The sequence below is a fragment of the Hyperolius riggenbachi genome, chromosome 1 (genome assembly GCF_040937935.1).
Source record: "Hyperolius riggenbachi isolate aHypRig1 chromosome 1, aHypRig1.pri, whole genome shotgun sequence".
In the NCBI taxonomy this organism is placed as follows: Eukaryota; Metazoa; Chordata; class Amphibia; order Anura; family Hyperoliidae; genus Hyperolius; species Hyperolius riggenbachi.
The window spans coordinates 541,050,527-541,071,655 of record NC_090646.1 but is presented as its reverse complement, the minus strand read 5'-3'; the positions used below and the strand labels follow the sequence as shown (position 1 = coordinate 541,071,655).

Genomic DNA, 21,129 nt, shown 5'->3' with positions numbered 1-21,129 from the left:
ATTGTTGAACTCTGAATGTATTTTAAAGGTTATTTGTATGGTCCCCTCAGAAGTGTCATTAGCTACTACCAGTGGCGTAGCAATAGGGAATGCAGAGGTTGCAATTGCATTGGGGCCCTTGGGCCAGAGGTGCCCCGGGGGGCCCTCCCTCAACCACAGTATTACCTTGTTTCTGTGAAGTCCAGCTCCATCAGCCGTGTACAAATACTAGACGCTTTTGGGGGTTGCCTCTGATCAGCAAGCTCGTCATTTACAGCGCAGAATGTTTGGGTGCAGCCGGTAACACCATAGACCGTTATTGGAATAACAGCTATAGCGGCCCACAGGGAGTAACTTCGCAGCCGTCACAAGACGGAGCTGAAGTTTCTTTTTTAAAACACTGTAATTCGGCCGCCAGCAATTGCTATCACTTGACAAAGAGCAGTTAGCCACTCGAAACGGCGACAGCCCGTTGTGAGCAGACCTGGCTGCAGCGTGGACATAGCTCCTTCTGTTGAGTGTGTCCTCTACCTGCTGCTTGCAGCAAGAGCTGTAAATACTACTAAAGCTGGCCACTAACGGTCCAATTTCTAGCAAAAAAATCGTTCGAGCGATCAGAAATTCTGATCGGATTGGTTGTAAATAATCTCCATTGGTGGTCACAATCGATTATGAACGAGTGAAAAAAATGTCGCCCGAATGAATTTTCGTCGAACGAAAATTTGGATTTTCTTGGTGGTCGTGATAGATAGGAAGCAATGATTGGTTACTTGATGGTGTAGTGAACGATTTTTCGTTCGATCAGAATTTCTGATCACTCGAACGATTTTCCACTAGAAATTGGACCGTTAGTGGCCAGCTTAAGATCTGTAGTTATATGCTGTATTGTGGCTAGATGTCCAGGCTGATGTTGTTGACATTGTGCAAATGAATAAATCTACAGTTGGAACGATCTTGCGCTGGTCATCTCTACTATTGGCAATAGCTGGAAGCCGCATTACATCATTCCCCACCATCCATGTGGACCTGGAGGGGGTATAGTAATTAATGACGCCGGGACTTGTGCAGGAGCAGGGGAAGCCGTATATTGGCTGTATCCTCTCGGCGGCATTTTCTCTCGTACAACTGTTCAGAATCTTTTCTGTGTACAGTAGCCCTTAACCCCATGGATGCACTGGCAGTCAGTCTACCTGTGTGATTAACAAGGCCAAGGGCATTGTCCTACTCACCAGGTCCCTTGTGCCGCACGCCACACTGTCAGAGGTGCTGTCACATACGTGTGTAGCTGGCATTAGATATTCCCACATCCTGGGACGGAAGCATAAGTATCTAAGGAATGGGACTTAACTGAGCAGACTGTTGAACATAAAATCATTTTAATTTAAAAAGACACCCCGAGATAAGTCATGTCACCCCCCCCCCCCTACCCCGAAAAACACCCTTGCACAAAACCATGTGCCATACTGTGTAAGGAGGCATAGGGAGTCTTCAGGGACCGGCGATGCTGCTGCTTTTCAGGACACTGAACTTCCTGCTGCTGCACAAATGCGGCAGACACAGGTAATCAAATACCTGGGGGGCCTAATTTAGGTGATGGCACCCCAAAGACCAATGGCACTCCAGGCAATGGCCTGGAATCTTTTTGCCTAAAAACAGCCCTGTGTTAAGCAGTTGCCGAGTCAAATTCCCTCTATGTGCAAGCCTATTTGGCCAGATAAAAATGATTCTGATTCGGAGCTAGTTTCATGATCTCAGTAATGCGCCTATCGAGGGAGTGCATTTCTGTATCTATATTCTGTGGACACGGCTTTTGGCAGCATTTATTTGGTGCACTAGGAGGCAATACTTGTGTCGCTATTTTTATGTGCAGTAACATGAATGTCTTCTGTGACCTAGATAGCTAATTGTTATGAAAGCAGCAATAGCTAAAAAATCTCTTAATAAAGGGTCATGTCAAGCTCTTGCATTTCCAATATTGGAATCTTGTGCATGTTTCTGAGGGTGGTTTTATGTGCAGCTACCCTTGTTAGTACTGAACCCCATATTTTGTGGCTTGGTGGAGATGGATACCTTGTGGGCAAAGACACAGAACCTTTCCAGTTGTTGAGAGATTAGAGTCCTGTGGAGGTCTGGTTCCCACTTCCTGCAATATATGGGGGATCAGCAGAGGAATTTTTTAATAAACAATGAAAGAATGTTATTCCTTTTTTAATAGGTTCCCCTGGGCAAAGTGGGATTCTAGTATTGTTAGATCCATAACAACAGTTAGGTCCGCATTTAGCTTAGGAAATATTGAATGAAATATACTTTAAAGGATATGATTGATTGATTTATTAAGTCCTCCACTATGCTGCTATTCCTAGCTATGTTAAAGTGAACCTTTTATCAAGAGTCATACTGCACAATAACCGAGTCAGAATGGGAGCACCCCTGTTTAATAATTGCATCGAAGGCTCTGCATAGTAGTTAAGTTACCTCACTTTACCTGTCCAGATACAGAAAAAAATATTGGGCTGGTGCTGGCTAATTCTTTTGAGCCAGAGTCATGCTGAGGTAGTTTCTGCCATAGTCTAAACACAAGATTATGTGTGTATTGTAACTGGCAACTTAAAGAGGAACTTCATCTTAACCACTAAGGCCTCATTCACATCTGCTGCGCTGAAAAACGTGTGAAAGCGCGTGGTAAAAAAGGCATGCGCTTGCGCGCGCTTTACTGCGCGTTTCTGTGCGTTGCGCTGCGCTTCTTTAAAGCACGTTTTGCTTGTTGTACCAGCAGCAGATGTCAATAAAACTTTGTTTTTGTATGTAAATGTATTTTTTTCTCCAATTAAGGGTAAAAAACGCATGCGCTTCTATGCGCTTGTACGCGCTTCTATGCGCTAAAAAAGCGCACCCATTCACTTGCATTGATGTGCGCTTTCCAGCTCAACGCACGGAAATGCATGCAACACTACGTTTCTGTAACGCTGCTCAGCGCAGCGCATAGATGTGAACTAGCTACATTTAGTTACATGGGAAAATAAATACCTTGCTGATCGCACAGGGCAGTGCGCTGTAAAAAGCGCACAGAAACGGCCCTGATGTGAACGAGGCCTTAAGCCCGAAGGGTTGTTTATTTTTTGCATCTGAGCAACTTTCACCTCCCATTCATTTGCCACTAACTTTATCACTACTCATCACAATTAATTGGCCTATATCTTGTTTTTTCTGCCACCAATTAGGCTTTCTTTGAGTGATACATTTTGCTAAGAATTATTTTATTCTAAATCCATTTTAACAGGAATATTAAGAAAGAAATGGAAAAAAATCATTATTTCTCAGTTTTTGGACAATATAGTTTGAAATTAATACAGGCTACCGTAATTAAAAGCCATGTATTTTATTTGCCCATTTGTCTTGATTTTTTAGCTATTATTACACCATTTAAATTATGTCCCTATCACATTGTATGGCGCTGATATTTTATTTGGAAATAAAGGTGCATTTTTTCAATTTGCGCCCATCACTATTTACAAGCCCATAATTTAAAAAATTATATTAATATACTCCTTTGACATGCATATTTAAAAAGTTCAGACCCTTAGGTAACTATTTGTTTTTTTTTTAATTATAAATTTATTTATTTTTTGTATTAAAAATTGTATGTGGGTCATTTTTGGCGTGGGAGCTAATTTTAAATGTAAATTTTTTATTTATTTATTAAAAAATTGATGTGTGTGCAGTTTTACTATTTGGCCACATGATGGCCACAGGAAAAAAATCCTGGGAGCATGATCATACGCTTCCAGGAAGAAGAATGAAGACGGGAAACTTTTTGTAACTAAGAAAAACCGCAACCTTTGATTAGAGGCTGTTGGTTTTTCTGTGAGGGGCTTCGATCAATGAATAAGATCTATAATCCCATTCATTGATCGCAGGGCTAATGGCCGGCGGCGAGAGCGCATGCGGCCCTCGGGAGTGCATGCAGCCCAACTGGACGAGAATGTTCGTCCAGTTGGGCATAAGTGGGTAAACAAACAAACTGTCATTAAGTTACATTAGTTATGTTGATTAAAATAGACAGGTAATATAATCTCTTACCCACCCTGTTTTAAAAGAACAGGCAAAGGTTTGTGATTTCATGAGGGCAGCCATATTTTTGGTTGAAAGGAGGTGACAAGGAGCATGAGACACAGTTCCAACTGTCCTGTGTCCTGATCACCCCTCCCAGCTGCTAGGTGACGAGAACAACAACATCAGAAATCCCATCATGCTTTGCACAGCATCAGGGGAAAAATGCCCGGGCAGTTTTCTTTGTTGGAGTGGAGCTTAGCTTCTGCGCAGCTAAAAATGAGGCTTGGGTATGAAAACAAAGTTCTGATGCTGTGAAACTGTTAAAGAAACACCAAGCCTTTTCAGTGCTGCTGAGTAGATTTTTAGTCTGGAGGTTCACTTTAACATTGCTCTGTGGCAGCCAGGCCCATAGCAAGAGCCAGGAATATTAGGAGAGATACTGCTTTTCTGGTTGTGATTGGTACAAGTGCTGCTGTTGTGGCAAAGATCAGGCCTACCTATGGAAAACCGTCTCTGTAAAGGAGTAAACCTTATAGGGCAGTGCTGAATTGGTCAGTACTGGCTCAATCCTTTTATTTTTTATTTCTAGTACTTAAAGTGTAACTGTCGAGCATAAAATCAAAAATCAATTATTTATTTTTATCTGGTAAACCAGTAATATGAATGCTAACCAGGCAATCCAAAAGTTAAAATCTCTATGACTTTTCTTGTTTATAAATGATCATTCCCCAGTTTACCTGACTCTTATTTGGTACGTTGCCACACAAAGGAAGTTGCAGGGCATGCTGGGTTGTCTTTTTTTGCTTCTTTATTTCCCCTCAGACTTAACTAATGCACAGAAGAAAAAAAGGACAACCCAGCATGCCCTGCAACTTCCTTTGTGTGGCAACGTACCAAATAAGAGTCAGGTAAACTGGGGAATGATCATTTATCAGCAAGATAAGTAATAGAGATTTTAACTTTTGGATTGTCTGATTAGCATCCTTATTACTTGTTTATCAATTATCAGATAAAAATAAAGAATTGATTTTTGATTTTATGCCCGACAGTTACACTTTAAATGTCCTTTAGCCCTTAGATTGCCACGGACATCTATAGGCATTTCTGTGTTTCTACATCCATCCATATCCATATCCCACAGACATCAAATGGAACAGCGGGATGTACCAAGGCTCAGGAAGGGTCCATGCTATCCAAATTCTTCCTTCTACATAGTTATGTGTCAAACCTGAAGGTAATATGTACAAACCTTAGACTGTTGTTGTCCATAACAATTATTCTGTGATCCTTTCAGGAGATAGTCTAATGTCTGTGTCGGTGTCTCCCATTTGTGCTTGAGGACTGGATTTATACTGCTGATTGCTGATGTGTTCCCCTGCTTTGTTGTTGTTTTTTTCCTCCCCCTTGTACAATGGCCTTGATTCACTAAACCATGATAAGACAAATATCACACCTTATCAAAGATATCACATGTTACCAAAGTCATCACACGTTACCAAAGTTATCACACCTTATAAAAAATTATCACACCTTATCAAAGATATCACACGTTATCAAAGTGAACATGCCTTATCAGAGTAGCATACAACCCCGCAGGGGCTCAGGGCAGGACGAGTGCCATTGCCAATTAGCAGGCAAAAGTTCGTAGCGCTTGCTATGCTACTCTGATAAGGTGTGTTAATGTTGATAACGTATGATAACTTTGATATGGTGTGATATCTTTTATAACATGTAATATCTTTGATAAGGTGTGATATTTTTCTTATCACGGTTTAGTGAATCAAGCCCAATATGTGCTATTCAATGGAGCTGAGCATGTGTTAATGCAAGTGTGGTGTGGTTATATTTCTATGTGCCTTATCGACTTATATAAAGCATGAATGTTGGCTGTAGGTTCACCTTAAGGTTACAAGCACAGAGTATGAGTCACTAATTCCAATTCAGTAGTCTGTGGATATAAACTGATCCTCTGTATGAATTCACTGCACTGAAATACTTGTTGGCAGTTCTGGACTGCTGTGCTGCATTGCGATGCAATACTGTAATGGAACAAGATTGCATAGTTGTATAGTTGTAAGACTCCAAAACCATTTACCAGTGATCTAAGTAGCTCACTCAGACAGCCTACCCATGATACCATAGGAATGTGTTCCAAGAAACTGTAAAATATGAGATTTGAGAATACAGTGTATAAAAATGCACATAATAACCAGTCACATTTTTGCTATAGTTTAATTTAAAGGGAACCTATAAAATATGATTAGCTAAGTATTGTTGTGTCTATTTTCCTTCCCCCAGCTGTTCCCACCCAAATTCCAAAAATGATAAAGATGCCAAGAATAGGCAGAATTGTCCTCCAGCATAAAACAACAGCAGAAACAACAGATAAACAGGAAAAGGTCAGGAAAGTCATTAGCAACCACATAACAACACAAACATCACAGCAAAACTCAAAACAAAAAAAAGCCACTTAAAGCGTTGCTAAATCCAGAAAAAAATCATACATAGACAATGCATTACTCTCTTAACTTCATTTTCCTTTCTTTCACACTGATTAAAAGGCTTTATTTCTCACTTTTCTACCAGTCACAGCCATTATGGCACCTGGTTGCACCTATAAAACATATCATCCAAATGTTTTCTCTGAGTGTCACCAGGAAGAGGAAGTGGCTCCAGAGACAACTTGCTAACACACTACTCTCTGGTACCATGGGCTGTGCTGACTGTTCTGCAGTTGACCTCTTCTTCGCTGCTTGGCTAATGACTGACATCCTGACAAGAGTCTTGATGGTGTAGGAGGCCCTATTTACACTACAGTACAGTATTCATATTTTTACTCAGTTCAGAAATGTTTTAGAACTGGCAGGCTATGTTAGTCAATAGGCTTGTTCAAAACATACACACTTCTCTGTTGCATTTCAAGAAATCTGACAGCTTGCTGCATTCTACTGGATGCCACCTGTTCATATATTTTTTTTTACAATTGACAAGTGTTAACAAAAACCATGAGTCTTCAGCACCAAAGGGTGGCCAAGATTGAAGCAGGTGAATAGCACTCCTGTTCATTTAGTCCTCATTATTTTTTAACCGATAGTTTTTATTGATTTTTCAACATAAAAAATACAGTACAATCGCACCCCACCTCCCCCACCACCGCATCCCATGCGGTCCACCATGTCCCCATTCATTAGAAAAGTATAGAGGTCATCACTTCCATCACCTATATATTATATTAAATAGCATTGTAGACAGTGCCTTGGTCTTTGAGGTACTTCAGCCAGGCAGACCAAATTTTCTCAAATTTATGTTATGTTAGTTTGTGTTGGTGTCTCCCATTGAGGCCAAGACCAGCTTAAACAAATCTGCTATTGTCAGGGCCTGAGGCTGGATCCAGTGTAGTATAATAAACTTGCGTGCTTAGAAGCACAGAATGCTCCATAAGATAACACCCTTCCTGGATGTGATCATTTTAGTCCTCATTATTAACTGAATGTAAATTTGCAGCTATTTGTTGCTTTGGGCTCCAGGTCCTCGATTTGAGCTCAAGCAGATGAAAAACGAGAGAAGGTGGTTATTTGTTAGTGTTAGAAATTAGGGTTATACTCGTTTAGTAGAGTTAGGGAGTGGAGTTAATGGAGATTATGTGTTTTAGGCTTAGGGGTCAGGGTTAGGTGTTTGGAAGGACTGTATGTTAGAGGGAAGATTAGGCATCATAAAGGAATTTGAGGCGGGGGAGTTTAAGGCACTGAGGAAGGAATTTATGTTCAGGTAAAGGTGGGTATTAGGAAGCTGGTGGTCCTAAAGAAAGTACTGTTGCAAACAGTAACAGAACTTTATTAATATTCTGCCCAGCACCCAAATTACCATAATGGGCCCCATATCTCATTGCTCTCAAACCGTGCAGCATGCCCATGATTTCCAGACTACCTCCATTAGTTATGTGGAATTTACAGGGTGGAAGAGGATGCAGAATTATAACATCATGCTAAACATCTTCTCATTCACCATCCTCTGAATTACAGACTACAGGAAGAATATTAATTGGCGGATAACTAACATATTTCTAAGAAGATAGAATCCGAAGACATAACCACAAAAGTTGTTTAGGTGATACCTTTAATGACTAACTGTAGAAGATTTCTTTGCAACCTTCCAAAACTTTAAGGCATGTTACAGAACTGGATCAGAACCATGGATTTTTTTTTTCATTCTTGGACAGCACTAGTTAATACTTCCACTGGTGCAGGTTATGCAGCCTGTGTGTTTTATGGCATCTCATGTACTCAGGTGACCGCTGTACATAAGTCACTTGAGGCACAGTCCTGGGGTATGATTTACTTGTGACTGTTTCTCTTTAACAGGGCAAAGATTAATTACTTACATACTTGCTGTCATGGTGAACATGATTTGGTTTTCATACAAAGGTCTTAGATGGTAAATCATACAACGGTCCCATATGTAAATCTACTCTGTAGCTTTGCTAAGACCGATGCCTTCTCATAGAAAAGCAGTGTGTGTTTTACATTTTCTCGTACATGGGACTAGGCTCCCCCACTCAGAGATGTTCTTCAGACCCAGTGAAGATAAATATTTCTAGAGGCGTTTTTGGATAGGCTAATGGGAGTCTTCTTATTTATACAGAGTCAGAATACAGCAAGCTGATTCGTGCCCAATTTAAATAGAGAACCAGCTGGATCCCTTATCATGATGGGTTTCCATCGAGGGATCATGTTGCTGTGGAATTTTCATCACGGCAATTGTTTTTCCTGCATCCCACCCTGTGTTCTGTTCATTCTCTCTGCAAACGCCTCAAAGTCAACAAACAGCAATGTGACACCGCGGCCGGCCACTCTCCTCTTGTCCGTTTTCACCTGGCAATGTTTAAGTTCATTTGCATGCATATTAATTTTTTTTCTCTGAATCATGATAGCAAGCTTATGGCCAGGACAGGAAAACAGCGATGAAAAACAACAGCCTTGGCATTGATCCTTTTACAGCTGCTGGTAAAATACATCAACATTAAACAAATCCCTGGACATTAAAACAGAACATAAAGAACAAAGCGAAGGTCATGTTCACCCTTTTATTACTAAATAGGCGGATGTGACTTTCATACGCTTGGGTTGCATTCTGTCTTCCTCTGGAATAAAAGTCCCTTACATTTGGGAGTTGCTGAATTTAATGGACCTGTGTCTTTTCATCCTACTTAACTGTGTATGTAAATATGTTATTAAAAACCCATCTCCAGATCTGTATACAAAAGCTTAGAGTGCTCTGATGCTACAATGCAAAAGAGAGGGAACTAAAGCACAGGGACACCGGGAGCCCGATCCGGAGTAGTATGTTAGGTAAATGAAAATACAAAGTATGAGTAGTATGATACTCACAAGTCTCGGCTGCTAATTCCAGCCAACACTTTCTGTACACACGGGTAAGTACCACCCCCACTTGATCTTGGGAGATTCTGGTGGTCGCTGCTCCAAAGAAAATTATATTTTATGAGGGAATATAAAATATGGGACCCTTTCGAAAGGGTATGTAATCATATTAGTAGCAGGTAGGAGGTGGCCAAAAAAAATCTAAAAATACATTGTAGGGAAGTAATAAGAACTGGCCTAACTTAAAGGAGGCCACTCAAGGTATTTTCACAAAACTTTATTTAGCACAAAAACAACGCGTTTTTGTGGCAGAAGAGACAATCCGCCAGTAGACCAGAAATATCTGTATAAAATCTCTCCTAATACATCTTATTCAAAACCACCACTACTGACATGGGTGAGAGTCAGACATGTTTATAAAACATATGCAACTAGATGAGTATTAACTCCATATTCCAAAGTTCACAAATAGCATAAACATCCTATGTCCAAACATAAGTATCTCGACCACAGGCTGTTTAGTTCCATATGGGCTTTTAAGTGTCCAAATGGCCAATATCAGAGTGAAAGCTATGTATAACCATATGTAATATTGTATACCAAGTAGGAGCCATGAACGCTATATTATTTTGTCCCCAAAGGTACTATATTGACCTGTTGAAGTGGTTTTAAGCTGTGAAATGTGTTTAGTTTTGTACCTCAAGTGGCTCCTTTAAGGTATGCCATTTCTTTATTACTTCTTTACAGAGTATTTTTAGATTTTGTTGACCCCTCCTACCATCTACTAATTTGATGCTACAATGCTACCTTTTTGTTTGACACAATACTTCCTTTTTGTTTGACACAAAGTGCCTCATGATCAGAAGAACCTGAGTTAAGGAATCCAGTACCAGGTTTTCTGATGGGGTTTTTTTTCTTTTAAAGAGAACCCGAGGTGGGTCTGCATACAGAGGCTGGGTCTGCCTATACAGCCCAACCTCTGTTGCTATCCCAAACCCCCCTAAGGTCCCCTTGCACTCTGCAATCCCTCATAAATCACAGCCACGCTGCTGACAAACAGCTTGTCAGAGCTGGCTGTGTTTATCTCTATAGTGTCAGTCTGCAGCTCTCCCCGCCTCCTGCAGAACTCCAGTCCCCGCCTGCATCCTTTCCCTCCCTGCTGATTGGAGGGAAGGGACGGGGGCAGGGACCGGAGCTATGCAGGAGGCGGGGGAGCAGCTGAGACTGACACTACAGATGTAAACACAGCCTCACAGCACGGCTGTGATTTATGAGGGATTGCAGAGTGCAGGGGGACCTTAGGGGGGTTTGGGATAGCAACAGAGGCTGGGCTGTATAGGCAGATCCAGCCTCTGTATGCAGATAACATTCTTTAAACACACCTCGGGTTCTCTTTAACCACCTGGGCGGTATGGACGAGCTCAGCTCGTCCATCACCGCCGGAGGCTGCCGCTCAGGCCCTGCTGGGCCGATTTGCGCCAAATAAAGAGCAGCACACGCAGCCGGCACTTTGCCAGCCGCGTGTGCTGCCCGATCGCCGCCGCTCTGCGGCGATTCGCCGCGAGCAGCAGCGAAAGAGGGTCCCCCCAGCCGCCTGAGCCCTGCGCAGCCGGAACAAAAAGTTCCGACCAGCGCTAAGGGCTGGATCGGAAGCGTCTGACGTCAGGACGTCGGCTGACGTCCATGACGTCACTCCGCTCGTCGCTATGGCGACGGTGTAAGCAAAACAAGGAAGGCCGCTCATTGCGGCCTTCCTTGTTTATTCTGGGCGCCGGAGGCGATCGGAAGAACGCCTCCGGAGCGCCCTCTAGTGGGCTTTCATGCAGCCAACTTTCAGTTGGCTGCATGAAATAGTTTTTTTTTAATTTAAAAAAAACCCTCCCGCAGCCTCCCTGGCGATCTTATCAGAACGCCAGGGTGGTTAAGTCAACATCCTGATTTTCATACTCCAGAGAGGCAGGCACAGACTAAATGTTATGGGGGACTGTAGCCTACAGCAGTAACAGTCTTTGGTACAGAAAGTAGCCAATGTCTGGGCCCCAGCCAGGTTATTTAAAAATGATTTATCTGACATCTAATACTCCACAAAATTCTACAACAACAGCTCTACAACTAAATGCGTACCACGTGTGTAGGAAAGCATTTGTATCTGGGTTTAAAGAAAATCCTATACACATTACTTGTATACATTTAGGCCTCTTTCACAGTGGGACGTTGCGTTTGATGCGACGTTAAAGTCGCACAACGTGCCCCTAACACAGCGCATGTAGGTTATGAAATTGGACGTTATTTTGCACTGCGTTGTGTCTCTTGGTGCGCCGTTTTCGTCGCACAGTGATGGAACAAAAACGGCACATGCGTTACATTCAAAGAAAAAACATTACTGAGCATGTGCAACACACACAACGCAGCAGATTTATTGCAAAACGCACAGCATGTAACACTTCCTAAATATTGCTACACGTTACACACAACGAATGTCGCACAGGCTTTGTATTGCTGTGCGTTAGTCCACGTTAAAACATTTTCTAACGTGCGACTTTAACGTGGCACTGTGAAAGAGGCCTTAAACAAATCTATAACTTTACCTATAAATATGATTTTGCTGTTCTTGGGATTTGTTTTAAGTAGCAGGCTGTAAAGCCTGGTTGATTGTTTTTTTCCTGGGAACAGGAGATTGCTACAGAACACAAGTGATCCTGCAAACTTGGGTTGCATTAGTTAAATCTTTTTTCTAACAGGTGACTGCACTTTGCAAGTATCACTAGGGTTCACTAGGGCTATATTACACTACAGTGAGTGTTGCTGAGTGGTTATTATATTAATTGCAGTTATGCAGTTTTATGTGTGTGTGTGTGTGTGTGTGTGTGTGTGTGTGTGTGTGTGTGTGTGTGTGTGTGTGTGTGTGTGTGTGTGTGTGTGTGTGTGTGTGTGTGTGTGTGTGTGTGTGTGTGTGTGTGTGTGTGTGTGTGTGTGTGTGTGTGTGTGTGTGTGTGTGTGTGTGTGTGTGTGTGTGTGTGTGTGTGTGATTGCTGCATTCTGATATGGAGGTGGTCTGATGACCACATCCAATTGTTTTCAAGTTTCACGCAGTTGCTAGACAGGGGCAGGAGATGAGACAAGCCAATGCCACAGCCAAGGAAAGCTCAGTTGTGTTAAAGTAATTGCGTGAGCTGGTGGTAAGGATGATGTACTCATTCCTCTACATACAGCATTGTTTGAGCACTTCATAGTTTCAAGTTATATTTGAAAATGTTTGCTAAAATTCCCTTATAAAAATAAAATATAGAAGTCTGTACAAGTAAAAGAGAACACAAGCCATAGTTATTAATGGCAAAGTTGGTTGTCTTGCTTGCCATTGTTAGAATAATTAGAAAGTTAAATTGATTTATTCGATAGTTTTTGCTAAACTTTGCATGCATTTCCTTAGTGAGTGTGGATGTGTCACAATGCTAAAAAAATGACTGATAAAGCTGTAAAACAATCAGGGAAAGGGACACCTACTGTATACTAGGATGAAGCTGCTTTGTTGTGTGAGAATCTACATTACCATATAACACATTTAAAGGACACTTGAAGTGAAAATAAACAAATGAAATAAACTATTGTATCTATCTTCCTTCTCCTAAAAATGACTTATATTCAACAGTTTTATTGTATGTTTAAATATACTTTTTACTTTTTAACTGTTTTTTTTTTTTTTTTTTTTTTGCTCAATGACACATTCATTGAAGTATACCAGAGTTAAAATCAATGAACTATTGACCCTTGTATCTCTTTCCTGCTCTCAGAAGCCATTTTCTGCTAGGAAAGTATTTCATAGTCAGAATTTCTTATCAGTGAGGGTCACATTGTAGACACTTCCAGTCTGGGTCAGGACTGAGTCAGCCACTTACATACCTGATATTTAACTCTTTCAGGCAGAGAAAGAAAGAAAAAGAACACAGTTATTTGTGTGCTTGGCACTGTACATGCTCATGTCTATCTCATCATGTCACATGTAACCTCAGGTATCCTATAAAGATATTTTCCTTTAGACCGATTTATGAAGACAGTTGCACAAAAAATGGGTCAAAAAGGGAGCAATTGCCTAGATCTTATGTTCTCAACATGTGGTACTCATACACTAAGGAGCACTTATATGTTATGATAAAGCGTTTTTTTGAGATTGGTTGGTCTGCTCCATTTTTGCCCATGTTTTCTTCGTATTGTGCTAAATAAATCAGTCACGTTGTTTTGTTATTTTCTCCTCTTATGCTTATTTCTTACCATGTCATTTCCTCTTTGCAGGCAGGTACTTTCCATCTGTAATTCATCTCAGCAATCCGTTACTTAAATACAGGTAAGTTTCTTTTTATGCGTAACAAGCGAACTACATTAAAATGTTTCTAAAATAGATTTGGACCATGTTATTGATTTAGTTACCGAGCCTACTATACCTGTGAACCTATTGTAGCCTTCAACATCACTAACTGCTGTCACAAACAGGTTTCTGCTGAGTACTAGTGATGAGAATCCAACTATGAGCAAGACAACCAACTCCCCTCTCCATCTCAGCTGTTGCTTGGCCTCTGTGTTGGTGAAGGGGTCAGGCAGCTATATCATCAGGAATTCAGAAGGACATGCTTGGCATGAGGAATGGTTTGTCACAAGCAAGCATAAGCTTTGCAAATTAGAAAAGGGGACTGGGGGCAAACTATTGCTTGAACAGTTGAAAAATGTATTTTGATAGGCTGCCATGCACAATGTAGGGTTGTCATCTAGAGAACCACTATATGCACTTCTAGGGTTTTCTTCTACCCACCCCCTTGCTATTTGGTGGTACTACTCTTCCAGGTTTCCCTCCTCTTTTGGTCTTTTCCTAGGCTCTTCACTGGGATGTGGGAATAAGCAGAAGGACCTATTTTACCTATTGAAAGGAAGTGCAGTATGGGGAACTCTAGAATGGGATAGGTAAACACATTTTTCAGCTCTATACCCAAGGGTGCCTCTTATTATAGTAGTGTCTTCCAAAGACGAGTAGGAACATGGCTATTGACTAGGGCAGGAAAAGGGTGGCAGGGCTACCAAACCAGGAAGTCAGTCAAACACTAGCACTTACAAGTTTCAATAGAACCTTGTTAAGTGGCAGCTACCTATACTGCCAAGGTGGCAAAGGTGTACTGTTTACAGCCATGCCTTGTGCTTGCTGTTTGGTATTTTAGTTTTGCACAACACAGTATTATACTTTCCAAGAGAGTAAAAATGTAACTTTACTATATATATATTTAAAAAAAAAGTGTTTGCCTACAAGACCAGTAATGCAGCCATATATTGCTTGAATATATTGCAGGTCTAGCCCTCTATCCCAGACAAGAATAATGTACAAGTACTAACACATCACCCCACCACAACCCAAGAGTTATCACCCCATAAAAATATGGGCTTTGTCAGGTGTACATAAAAGCGCATCGTCATTCAATAAAAATAATCTGCGTCATTAACCGTGCATGAATGGTCTTGTGAATATATATGCCCCCCCCCTAGATTCCTTTCTGACCTGGCACATTGCCCAGCAATTTTAAACAGATTTCAGCATAAAATCTAGCCATCCTCGGGCTGCCCCCAAGTGTATACCTCCCCACCCGCTATGCAGTAGAACAGAGCCGCTAATGGATGAGTAGCTACAGCTCTACTTGTGCAGGGGCAGTACAACCGCTCTTGTACATGGAGCGGAGCATGGCCATAAAAACATATTAAACAAGCGCGTGCCGGATATGTTCAGAGCGTCCATATGTGGCAGCGATGGGGGTGAGGAGGACACAGGAAGCCTCTAGACTATCCAGAAGCTTCCCTCTACCCAGTCAAGTATTTAACATTTTTTCTGCTGACATCTTGTTTAATTTTTAAGAGAATCTGAAAAAAAGGAGCCCCTGGGGGGTACTTACCTTGGGAGGGGGAAGCCTTTGGGACCCCCTAAGTGTCTCCTTTTCAGACGCTTGTTGACGTGCGCACATGTGCAGTGGGGGAAATAGCCGAGCCGATCGGGGCTGCTTTACTGCGTAGGGGAGAGCCGTAGGTGCCTGCGCAGTAGAGCAGATCCGGTCGGGCGCAGCTATTTCCGCCAGAGCCCCAGCGGAGAGCCACTACTGGGCACGTGCGTAGCGGCAATGGCAAATATTATTACTGCTCTGTGTCCGGGGCTGCCAGCGCTGAAACCATATGGCCCAACTGGACAGGGAAAGCCTCTGTGGGATCCTGAGACTTCCCCCTCCTAAAGGAAATACCCCACCACCACTACCCCATTCCAGGGCTTTTCTTTTTACAGATTCTCTTTAAAAGTCTGGAAATCAAGTGGTTAAACATTGCTTTTTGGCTCATTTGCCTTCTTTTTTTTGTAATCACTATTGGTGATCACCACTTTGGAAATGGTTTCTGCTCTGCCTCCTGTTGAAGTGTCAGAAGAGCAAATTATACATTTTTCTCTGAATTCTAATGGTAACACATTTCTATGTGGCAAAGTGTTACTGGAAATAGTGTTCAGATGTGTACCAGCTGCACATCTGTAACATGACAAGGTGAGCCATTGCCTGAGGCAGCGTTGTGAAGTCAGATGACAGGGGTAGCAGATGCAAAGCCGCTCGCATGTTAAGTTCACTCACTCAAAGCCTGAAAGGCACCAAGGCAATTGGATTCAGCTTGTGAAAATCTCAGTACTGCCAGTCACTGTCTTTGCCTGTATCACTTATCTATTTCTGTCCTGCTGCTTTGTGTAGTGTTTTGCATCATAGTGCCTTTTATAAAGGCCGCTCATGTACAGTGAAATAGAATCTGACAACAGCCAATTGGGTTACAGATCTCTGTGAAGCAGCTTGCTCCAAGTGATGGTGCGGTGAGCCAGGCAGAGCAGAATGCCAGATGTACAATATGTGGAAGGATGTGTTAACAGCAAAAATAAGCACAGCATTTACTACATCCTTACTGATTTTAGGCCTGTAAATTGTAACTCTTGATGCTTGCATAATTAATTACATACTGCCTGTTGGAAACTTTACAAGGACAGCTGGAATAATAGAAGGTATTCCTGGGTATTAGATGTTAATGATGGATTTTATGTGAATTGCTGTTTTAGTTATCCTTACTAAGTTATCCTGATTATATATATAACCCACCTCCCCACTTTTCATAAAGGGGTGCATGCTGCAGTAATGTTGAGGAACGCTGCTTTATAACAATGTTTCTCAACAATATAATAGTACTTACTACTTACCCCTTTCTTAATGATCATATTGGCCAAGTACCGCCCACCATGGGTAACATCATATCAATTCTCAAATACTGTAGTGTATATATTTGTTAGAAATAATCCATCACTACCGGTAAATGCCTTAATACAAATAAGCAAGTTGACTCCCAGCCAGGGCACTATCTGCACGGAGTTTATATTTTCTCCCCGTGTCTATGCGGGTTTCCCCCGGGCACTCTGGTTTCCTCCCAAATCCCCAAAACATACAGATAGGTTAATTGGCTTTCCCCTAAATTGGTCCTAGACTGTGATACATATACTACACGATACATACATATGACGATGGTAGAGATTAGATTGTGAGCCCCTCTGAGGGACACTTAAGTGACAAGACAATATACTATGTACATCGCTGCGGAAGATGTTAGCACTTTATAAATAATAAGTAAATGTATTTAACGCTGCAAACGTACTATGATTGACAAGTTTATGTACCTTCTGAGCCCTACTAAGTACCCTCTGGGTTATGCATACCATTAAAAATGTAGGCTTTAAGGTGCATACACACGTCCAACTTTTTCAAACAACTTGTTGTCCGACTTGTTGTTTGAACAACTTGTAGTGCAAACAACAAGTCGTTCAGACGTCACATACACACTGACCAACAAAGCGGTTGCTATGCTAATTTATCTAATTTACATATCTTTTAACCAACTTGATAATGAACAATGGACTAGAATAAACGAGCGATCAAACGATTTGTTGTTTGAACATCTATTATTCGGACAAACATCTAAAAGTCTGATAGCCGTTTGAACAACAGTTAGTCCAACGGATCCGCTCAGCGGATTGGGCAAACCGGCTGTTATCAGTGGCTCAACAACGCGCGCATACATCCAACTTGTCATTCAAACGACAAGTCGGACAACAAGTTGTTCGAAAAAGTTGAACATGTGTACGTACCTTAAGTGGTAGAACCATTTCTAAAATAAGCTTAAAGGATACCCGAAGTGACATGATGAGATAGACATGTGTATGTACAGTGCCTAGCACACAAATAAATATGCTGTTCCTTTTTTTCTTTCTCTGCCTGAAAGAGTTAAATATCAGGTATGTAAGTGGCTGACTCAGTCCTGACTCAGATGGGAAGTGACTACAGTGTGACCCTCACTGATAAGAAATTCCCCTTTTTATCTCTGTCTTGCTCTCAGAAGCCATTTTCTGCTAGGAAAGTGTTTTATAGTTGGAATTTCTTATCAGTGAGGGTCACACTGTAGTCACTGTAGTCAGGACAGAGTCAGCCACTTACATACCTAATATTTAACTCTTTCAGGCAGAGAAAGAAAAAAAGGAACACGGCATAGTTATTTGTGTGCTAGGCACTGTACATACTCATGTCTATCTCATCATGTCACATGTCACGTCGGGTATCCTTTAAGTACCAACTTTTCATTTCTAGACATAATGAGGAAAGCTAGAATCTCTTCTCATTTTTCACTGCTCTATGTGTCCCTGTTACGGAAACTGCAACCCGGAGTATAGTACAGTAAAGGTGTCCATGCACTTGACGATTTTACCTGTCGATATCTAAAAGATTTCGTCATTGTGATCAAATCGATTTCTGCCCGATGAAAGGCTGAAAGACTACTGGAAAATTTTGCTAGATTGTGGCGGGTCGGGAGCACGCCGCTAGCGATGTTTCATTTAGGAACAACTGGCACAGCATTCAGTCGTGTTCAACCCCCTCTCCAACTTGCCGGTGCAGCCCCCATTCAGAGCTCAGGTAGGGACCAGTCAGAGCCCGGCGCATGTGCAGTCCGCTCCCCGTGCCCCTGGGTATCGTGCTCCCGCGTGGCTGTGCACAGCAGCTGTGGCAGAGACCCTCCTGGGCATGTGCAGTTTGAAAAGGATCAGCACTGTTCTTGCCCAGGATGTTCCCAGCGATGGCCGCTGCTTGCAGCCGTGTGGGAGCGCACACAGAGCGGACTGTGGATACTGGATACATCTACCAGATTTCCCAACAGATGCTACACTTGAAAGACGAGGCTTAACACAGTAAGGATCCTGGAGATAAAGCAGTAAATTTGGGCGTGATCCTGTAAATTAAGCTACGCCATAGGCGCCCATGTTAAAATACAAGTAGCTGGGAGTGTCGAGGGCTGCTACACACACACTGGATTCTCAACAGAGGCCGTCGTTATAGGCCGAGTTACATCTATCATGTGTTTATCAGAGCTTACAGTGACTCTTACATGGGGCCACAAGAATAAAATATACATACCTGGGGCTTCCTCCAGCCTCCTCCGGGCTGATGGCTCCCACGACGCTGTCCTCTTCTGACTTCCTGTTTTCCTGCAATTGGCCCTGGAAATCCCTGGGGGCCAACTGCACACATGCGCGGCCTGGCCGCATGCGCGCTCCCACCTCATTCACGTCGTGGGATGCACTCTGTGCCTGTGCAGTACTACTGCGCAGGCGTAGAACGAGACGGGAGTGTGCCTGGCCGGACTACGCATGCATGACTGGCCCCGACCAATGGATTTTCTAGGGCTAGTAGCAGGCGAACGGGAAGTCAGAAGAGGACAGCGTGGGAGCGATCAGGCCGGAGGGGGGCTGGAGGAAGCCCCAGGTATGTATAGGGCGCGTCAGGGCGCGTGAGTACCAGCCATATGTGGATGTATCTAGACAAGTTGTGGAGCTGATGAAACGATATTGCTAAAGCAAGCCAGTTCACAAGTCCTTATTTGCTGGATGTCATTTGTTTAACCTGCTGTGGTGGAAGCCTGGCGTGATAGGGTGGTGTAGCCCACGCTACATGTAATGGGGGTGTTCCATAATGGAGTGACTATATAGAGGCACTATAAATATAAGGGTGGATTGAAGATATGCCTTTGGGATGACTATATACAGCAACTGCGCAGGATTTAAAGGGGCCTGAAAACCTTTACTGCAATATACCGGTAACATTTGATACATAGGTGCACCTGAAGTCTTCTTGAAATAACCTGGCCGGCCTGGTGTAGTTTTGCTGTATGAATGAGATTTTTAATTGTTTTTAAACTCGTGGTGTTCTTATGGCATTTAAATAAGTGATTAAATTTTGATAAATTGCATTAATTCAGGCTCCCTATATTTTCCTTTCAGGTTTATTTATTGTTGCTAAAGGGCCTAGTTTAACTACTTAAAGAGACTCCGTAACAAAAAATGCATCCTGTTTTTTATCATCCTACAAGTTCCAAAAGCTATTCTAATGTGTTCTGGCTTACTGCAGCACGTTTTACTATCACCATCTCTGTAATAAATCAACTTATCTCTCTCTTGTCTGACTTGTAAGCCTGTGTCTGGAAGGCTGCCAGGTTCTTTAGTGTTGTGGTTCTGTGATGCATCTCCCCCCTCCAGGCCCCTCTCTGCACACAGCCTGTGTATTATTTAGATTAGGGCAGCTTCTCTCTTCTCTCTTATGTTTTACAAGCTGGATAAATCCTCCTCTGAGCTGGCTGGGCTTTCACATACTGAGGAATTACATACAGGCAGAGCTGTCTGCACTCTGCAGGAAGAAACAGCCTGACACTTCAGTGGAAGATAGCTGCAGGGGGAAAGAAATACACAAATGATCTCTTGAGATTCAAAAGGAAGGGTTTATACAGCCTGCTTGTGTATGGATGCATTTTCTATGTGTGGACATACTGTACATCAACCTACTTCCTGTTTTGGTGGCCATTTTGTTTGTTTATAAACAAACTTTTTAAAACTGTTTTTAAACACTTTTAATGCGGCGAGGAGCGGCGAAATTGTGACAGAGGGTAATAGGAGATGTCCCCCAACGCACTGGTATGTTTACTTTTGTGCGATTTTAACAATACAGATTCTCTTTAAGGACCGCGCTAATTGAAATCTACGCCCTGTTTTGATGGCTACCTGGCTGCCAGGGCATAGATTTCAATAAACCGACGCTGCACGTTCTCGTCGCTTTTGACGCTCCTGATGATCTTGCTAGGGCTGAGCTCTCGGATTCCGAATTTCGAGTTTGCCATCGGAATTTGGCAGTTCCGAGTAAGCTCTCGAAACCCGAAAATTCGGCAATTCCGAGTACCGAATTCGCGTTTACATTGAATTCAATAGTGCTAAATTCCATGGTTAATTGTAAAGCCCCCTTACATGCTATTATCACCAAATTTGGCATGTATGTTAAGCAGATGAGTAGGAACATGGTAAAAAAAAATTGTGAAAAGACCTTATAGTTTTTGAGCAAATCGATTTTAAAGTTTCATAGGAAAAATGTTTTTTAAACTGTGTAAAATGACACTGCTGCAGAACAGGTTACTGCATTCCGAGTTCTGTATACATATTGTATACATTTCATGAAAACAGACAGCGTGGGGTCCCCCCTCCCAAGCCTCCTTAACCCCTTGTCCCCCATGCAGGCTGGGATAGCCAGAATGCGGAGTCCCGGCCACGTGGGGCCTCGCACCCTGAGCTATACCAGCCCGCATG

At 42.3% G+C, this 21,129-nt stretch overlaps 1 protein-coding gene across 7 annotated transcripts in view; it reads left to right on the top strand.

The window, feature by feature from the left end:
* Positions 1-21,129, top strand: part of SNCAIP (synuclein alpha interacting protein) — a 309,420-nt gene that overhangs the window by 70,538 nt on the left and 217,753 nt on the right. For 6 of the 7 annotated variants that reach the window (XM_068246969.1, XM_068246983.1, XM_068246960.1 and 3 more), the window contains one exon: positions 13,701-13,752. The gene's annotated coding sequence lies outside the window, so the exon portion shown is untranslated. Of the gene's footprint in view, positions 1-5,111; positions 5,267-13,700; positions 13,753-21,129 lie in introns of those variants that run through there. The other variant, XM_068246962.1, reaches the window with a different exon arrangement.